A 7,473-nucleotide genomic window follows, 5' to 3' on the forward strand; every position below is an offset into this window, starting at 1 on the left:
CGATCGTCGGTCTCAGTTTTACGCGTACGAAAAAATTAAAAAAAATATTAACCCAAACACAAATTTGTATCCGCGCACCGAAAAAGAAGCACTTTTCTTTTTCACGCGGTCTCCGCTTTTACACGCAAAGTACGAGCATGTATGTGTGAAGATGGGACATGTTCGATACGATTTTAATTAGGAATTTGCCAATTTCCTTTTTCTCAGCAATAATTTTAATAAATAATGCTGCTTTCTCTCATAAACTACATTTTCGGTAGTTTTCCTTTATTGTGTCTTTCATTTAGTGTGCGTGTGTGTGTGTCAAGCACTTTAAAAAGTGTGACGAAGAGACGGTTTTTGATCGATCGGAATGAACACATCATTACATCATCGTACTCGTTATGAAAAAGCGAATTAGTATCCGCCGTAAGCGAAAAGAGATTTTCGCGGGCGGTCTTTGTGTTCGTGTTTCAATTTTCTTTCTATATTTTTTCGTCGCCAAACCGAAGACAGATCGTGAATTTTGACGAAAAAATTTATAGACGTGCCAGACTGAGCGTCTAACATAAAATCCTCAAGTTTACCGTTCTATATCGTGACTTAATGACGATTGACGGTGTATATAATTTTGAAATGGTGCAGTCGTACGCTCCGTAAAGAGAATTTTACCGTTTCTAACGAAATCACTTTACCACATCTACCAAAAACATTAAAAAAGCAAGGTGTGATGTGTGTGCGATCGCTCGTTTAACGGCGCTTTCAAAAAACTCTTTGAAGCGTCTAACGACGAACATCATTCACGCGAATCGTAGAATCGGGAGCGTTTCTCGCCGGTCCCGTAGCCGGGCGTAAATCATTTAAAACCCACGGTGTCGTAACCTAATTCGACACCTGCGATTTTCTTCTTTCTCGACTACTCTGCTACATCCTCTCCGTGTGTCCGAAAAAAGAGGACTTCTAACGTCTTTCGACTTTCGCGGTGGAGTTCACAACTTTCCGCGATCCGGTCGAAAAACCGAAAGCGTCCCTCCTTCTTTCCATCATTGGAAAAGATCGAGAGATAGTACAAAAAAAATCAAAAAATCTAGGTACCCGAAGAAACAGCCGTATGCCCGAGCGAATTCGGTTTTTCTCGTTCAAAAAAGGTGAAAAACTCGATCGCAAGGACCGGCGCTGCGGGCCAGCGTAACGCTATTGTTTTTCCGAATATGTACGATTCGTAGTTCAAAACGTCGTACACACGGTGTTTCAAAAAGAAACAAGCAACGGCACGACAAAAGATCGTGCCGTCGACTCCATGTCATCGACGACGGTGTTGTAAAAACATAAAGTGTACATCGACACGATCAAATGAAAATGCATAATAATAAATTATACATATGTCAAAATTCGTGTGTACGAGGACACGTTAATGATCCTTCCGCAGGTTCACCTACGGAAACCTTGTTACGACTTTTACTTCCTCTAAATGATCAAGTTTGGTCATCTTCCCAGCGACATCGACGACGTCGAAACGCCATCGCGTACCGGTCCGAAGACCTCACTAAATCATTCAATCGGTAGTAGCGACGGGCGGTGTGTGTACAAAGGGCAGGGACGTAATCAACGCGAGCTTATGACTCACGCTTACTGGGAATTCCTCGTTCATGGGGAACAATTGCAAGCCCCAATCCCTAGCACGAAGGAGGTTCAGCGGGTTACCCGGACCGCTCGGTCAGGGAGGACACGCTGATTCCTTCAGTGTAGCGCGCGTGCGGCCCAGAACATCTAAGGGCATCACAGACCTGTTATTGCTCAATCTCGTGCGGCTAGAAGCCGCCTGTCCCTCTAAGAAGAATTGTTTGTACGCCGACAGTAAAAACCGCGCACGACCACCGGGCGAACCCAGGATCGACGGGCCTTTGGGATGTCGAAATACGCCTATTTAGCAGGCTAGAGTCTCGTTCGTTATCGGAATTAACCAGACAAATCGCTCCACCAACTAAGAACGGCCATGCACCACCACCCACCGAATCAAGAAAGAGCTCTCAATCTGTCAATCCTTCCGGTGTCCGGGCCTGGTGAGGTTTCCCGTGTTGAGTCAAATTAAGCCGCAGGCTCCACTCCTGGTGGTGCCCTTCCGTCAATTCCTTTAAGTTTCAGCTTTGCAACCATACTTCCCCCGGAACCCAAAAGCTTTGGTTTCCCGGAAGCTGCCCGCCGAGTCATCGGAAGAACGTCGGCGGATCGCTAGCTGGCATCGTTTATGGTTAGAACTAGGGCGGTATCTGATCGCCTTCGAACCTCTAACTTTCGTTCTTGATCAATGAAAGCGTTTTTGGCAAATGCTTTCGCTTCTGTCCGTCTTGCGACGATCCAAGAATTTCACCTCTAACGTCGCAATACGAATGCCCCCATCCGTTCCTATTAATCATTACCTCGGGGTTCCGAAAACCAACAAAATAGAACCGAGGTCCTATTCCATTATTCCATGCACACAGTATTCAGGCGAAGTTTTAGCCTGCTTTAAGCACTCTAATTTGTTCAAAGTAAACGTGCCGGCCCACCTCGACACTCAATGAAGAGCACCGCGGCGGGATTGAGTTGGGCCGCCCTCTCGAGCTAAGCCCACCGGCAGGACGTCCCGCGGCACGCCAGTTGACACCGCGAACGATGAACCGGCGGCGCGGGACACAGATTCGACTACGAGCTTTTTAACCGCAACAACTTTAATATACGCTATTGGAGCTGGAATTACCGCGGCTGCTGGCACCAGACTTGCCCTCCAATTGATCCTCGTTAAAGGGTTTAGAGTGTACTCATTCCGATTACGGGGCCTCGGATGAGTCCCGTATCGTTATTTTTCGTCACTACCTCCCCGTGCCGGGAGTGGGTAATTTGCGCGCCTGCTGCCTTCCTTGGATGTGGTAGCCGTTTCTCAGGCTCCCTCTCCGGAATCGAACCCTGATTCCCCGTTACCCGTTACAACCATGGTAGGCGCAGAACCTACCATCGACAGTTGATAAGGCAGACATTTGAAAGATGCGTCGCCGGTGCGAGACCGTGCGATCAGCGTAAAGTTATTCAGAGTCACCAAGTTGTACGATGACGGAGACCGCCACCGATTGGTTTTGATCTAATAAAAGCGCTCCTTCCGTTTCCGGTTGGAGCTCTGTTTGCATGTATTAGCTCTAGAATTACCACAGTTATCCAAGTAAATGTGGGTACGATCTAAGGAACCATAACTGATTTAATGAGCCTTTCGCGGTTTCACCTTAATTTGGCTTGTACTGAGACATGCATGGCTTAATCTTTGAGACAAGCATATGACTACTGGCAGGATCAACCAGGGAACTGCGTTCTTGTTTTAAAATAAGAGAGTTTTAGTCTTTCTTTCCTTCTAGTCATATAAGCTACAATAATCGTAGAATTTCGGAAAGACACCTGCTGCTCTTATAAAAAACTGAACACTTTCCTATTATTGTTTTGAAGAAAGTGTGCGTGTCTGCGAAACGAAAACCTCGTAAGAAGAGACGTAACGCCACGCGATCTTTCTGGATGGAAAATTTTTCGACATTTTTCTCACATCATCCTTGATTGAATCTCCTGCAACAATTTTATTCTTATTCATCCGTTCTAAGTTGTCGTCGTCGTCGAAATAAATAATTTGTACACACTTCGGGGTACACGTTTGTCAAAATTCATGAAATGCAACGTAACATTTTTACTTTAATAAATTTTTACAGTGCATTCAGATCGACTAAACGAACAACGACGGATGAATTGATTTATGGATTTTTATTTGTTGCGACTCATCGGAGGAGAGAGTGAAGAAAAAATAATCCAATATCATGGTTACGGAATAATTTTCTATGACTTTTTCATCCTTGTTTGAATCTTGCAACAATTAATTTTATTCATCCGTTCTAAGTTGTCGTCGTCGTCGAAATAAATAATTTGTACACATTTCGGTACACGTTTGTCAAAATTCATGAAATGCAACGTAACATTTTACTTTAATAAATTTTTACAGTGCATTCAGATCGACTAAACGAACAACGACGGATGGATTACTTATTTTTGTTGCGACTCATCGGACGAAAAGTAGAAACATAATCCTCCATTGTAATATAGTTTTTACGGAAAATTTTTCTTTTATTTTATATCCTTGATTGAATGCTGCATTTTATCCGTCTTTTTTTCGTCAAAAACAGAGATCAATGCGATTCATCGGACGAAGAAATAATTTCCCAGTTCAAAATTTAGAGATTTTTGGGCACATCGACTTGAAATTTTATCGTAAAGAAAAAATATCGTCGTCGACAAGCAAAAGTTCAAACATTCTCCATACTCTTCGCTAGATTGAAAGCGACGGTTTATTGTGAGATTTCTCTTTAGAAATATTCACACGTTACGAGTTTATGAAATTTTATTTATTTCAAAATTCTCGCTCGGACTTTAGTGAGTTGACGCATTTGTTAATTTTTGGTCGTTCTGACACGAACACATAAAATCTTTGATTGCATTTGGACCGCTAACATAGAAACGCTCGCCGCATCCGCAATCTCGCTGTGCATGGTCAATGGCAAGATTTGTCATCCCTCAAACGATGGTGGGTCCACAGGGTACACATTCCGGCCATCGTCCCAACTACGGGTAAGTCGCGGTGTACGAGAGGTAACAAGATAATCGGACGCACATAAAATCACATTTCGATCGTACGCTTTTGTCCGCTGCTACATACCACCACTACTATCCCTATATATGCCAGCGCGGCAGCGTTCAGCTCTGAATCACTCGATGCGCGAAACGGTCGAAATCCCATAGCGCGCCGGCCGCTCGCTATGGGCGAGGGGTCGGGTAAATCGGTCTGATCGCTCGGTGCAAAAGTCCGTTTGGGTACTTAGAGACGGAATTTTAAAATTCTGATTTCGCAGATCAATTTCAAGGGTCATTAGGACTCGAATGCCGTTAACGGTGTTTTGAAAAAAATATTTTTTACGTTTTTACGGCATTTCGACCGAACACCTCAGTTCCGACTTCGGACTTAGAATAATTTTCATCAAAATTTCGAACGCCTCAGTTTCCAGAGGGTTTTAGATCCCGTTTAGTTAGGGGTTTGAAATTATCACAGCCACCCTTGTTTGGTGTTAGTTCGACCGTAACTTTTGTTCGTTTGCATTTAATTTCGATTTTTCTCGGACTTTTGGTCAATGTAAATTTATCAACCGCTACACTTCCGACTTCGGACTTAGACGAATGAGCGCCGAACGCTACAGTTTCGACTTCGGACTTAGAAAAATTTCGCTCGACCGCCACAGTTTCGAATTGGACTTAGAAAAATTTCGGTCGAACGCCTCAGTTTCGAATCGGACTTAGAAAAATTTTGGTCGACCGCTACAGTTTCGACTTCGGACTTAGAAAAATTTCGTTCGAACGCTACAGTTTCGACTTCGGACTTAGAAAAATTTCGCTCGACCGCCACAGTTCCAACATGAGACTTAGAAAAATTTTCATCAAAAATTCGATCACCTCAGTTTCGACTACGGACTTAGAAAAATTTCGGTCAACCGCCACAGTTCCTACTTCGGTCTTAGAAAAATTTTGATGAAAATTTTGAACGCCTCAGTTTCCAGAGGGTTTTAGATCCCGTTTAATTAGAAGCTTGAAATTATAAAATCTACCTTCTATCGATGTTAGTTCGACCCAAACATTTGTTCGTTTGCATTTAATTTCGATTTTTCTCGTACTTTTGGTCAATGTAAATTTGTCAACCGCTACACTTCCGACTTCGGACTTAGACGAATGAGCGCCGAACGCTACAGTTTCGACTTCGGACTTAGAAAAATTTCGTTCGAACGCTACAGTTTCGACTTCGGACTTGGAAAAATTTCGCTCGACCGCCACAGTTCCAACATGAGACTTAGAAAAATTTTTATCAAAAATTCGAACACCTCAGTTTCGACTACGGACTTAGAAAAATTTCGCTCGACCGCCACAGTTCCTATTTCGGACTTAGAAAAATTTTCATCAAAATTTCGAACGCCTCAGTTTCCAGAGGGTTTTAGATCCCGTTTAATTAGGAGCTTGAAATTATAAAATCTACCTTCTATCGATGCTAGTTCGACCCAAACATTTGTTCGTTTGGATTTAATTTCGATTTTTCTCGGACTTTTGGTCAATGTAAATTTGTCAACCGCTACACTTCCGAGTTCGGACTTAGACGAATGAGCGCCGAACGCTACAGTTTCGACTTCGGACTTAGAAAAATTTTGTTCGAACGCTACAGTTTCGAATCGGACTTAGAAAAATTTTGGTCGACCGCTACAGTTTCGACTTCGGACTTAGAAAAATTTTGTTCGAACGCTACAGTTTCGACTTCGGACTTGGAAAAATTTCGATCGAACGCCACAGTTCCGACTTTTTTTCGAAACTGTAGCGTTCAGTCAAATTGCCGTAAAAACGTAAAAAACTTTTTTTACAAAACATGGTCGACAGCATTCGAGTCCTAATAATCCTTGAAATTGATCTGCGAAATCAGAATTTTAAAATTCCGTCTCTAAGTACCCAAACGGACTTTTGCACCGAGCGATCAGACCGTTTTACTCTACCCCTCGCCCATAGCGAGCGGCCGGCGCACTATGGGATTTCGATCGTTTCACGCATCGAGCGATTCAGAGCTGATCGCTGCCGCGGCGGCATATATAGGGAGTACTGATGGTAAGTGGCAGCGATGACGGACAAGTACGCACGATGAATGGATTGACATGAAATCAAATGTGCGCGTCCGTACGATCTGTTACCTCTCGTACATCGCGACCCCGTTTAATGATATTATGCTAAATTAAAAATAAAAATACATCGATGAAATAAAAAGTGGTAAATCTCTAGAAAGACAATATACCGCTGTGAATAAAAATTTCTCGATGAATAGCGAAATGTGAATTAGTCCGCCTGTAACGTGCATTTTGCGAACGAATTAGCTAATTCACCGCTAGTTAAAAAACGTGACCACCCAGTGCTCTTATCCAAAGTCGTCTGCAAATGAGATGAAATTAATAATCTTGACTCTAATGCAGACGACAAATTGAATTGAATAATTTACTTGAATAATGTGACGGATCTATAAAATAAAACACAAAGCCCGAAACACCAAGCAGTAAAAATCTCGATTATTGTTCCGCCCGTTGAAAAACAAAAGATCCGTCACATGGTAAGCAGAACTGGTGAAAATTGTGAAAGACTTGTTTCTCCTCCGATAACAAGCTTGAATTAAATATGATCAAGTGAATGATATTGGAAACCAAAGAACGAAACTGAGGAGAAGCAAATGTTCAGTAATATATTATGAATAATTATAATATTAATATAAATAATAATATTATATTAAAAATGGGAATTGTATGTGGTTGATGGAAAAAGTTTTTTTTTCTGTTGACCGCTACAGTTCCCAATTTGGACTTAAAAAAAAAAAAAAAAAAAAAAAAAAAAAAAAAAAAAAAAAATGTGTAT

The 7,473-nt window shown here is 42.2% G+C and overlaps 1 non-coding gene across 1 annotated transcript; it reads right to left on the reverse strand.

Annotated features, from left to right (window-relative positions):
• Positions 1–1,391: 1,391 nt before the first annotated feature.
• Positions 1,392–3,314, reverse strand: LOC148165525 (small subunit ribosomal RNA). The gene has a single exon (XR_015771399.1). It is a non-coding gene; the product is annotated as a small subunit ribosomal RNA (ribosomal RNA).
• Between the last annotated feature and the right edge of the window lie 4,159 nt (positions 3,315–7,473).

The sequence above is a fragment of the Gnatocerus cornutus genome, unplaced genomic scaffold (genome assembly GCF_029298725.1).
Source record: "Gnatocerus cornutus isolate USDA-ARS CGAHR unplaced genomic scaffold, icGnaCorn1.1 ctg00000291.1, whole genome shotgun sequence".
Classification (NCBI taxonomy): domain Eukaryota; kingdom Metazoa; phylum Arthropoda; class Insecta; order Coleoptera; family Tenebrionidae; genus Gnatocerus; species Gnatocerus cornutus.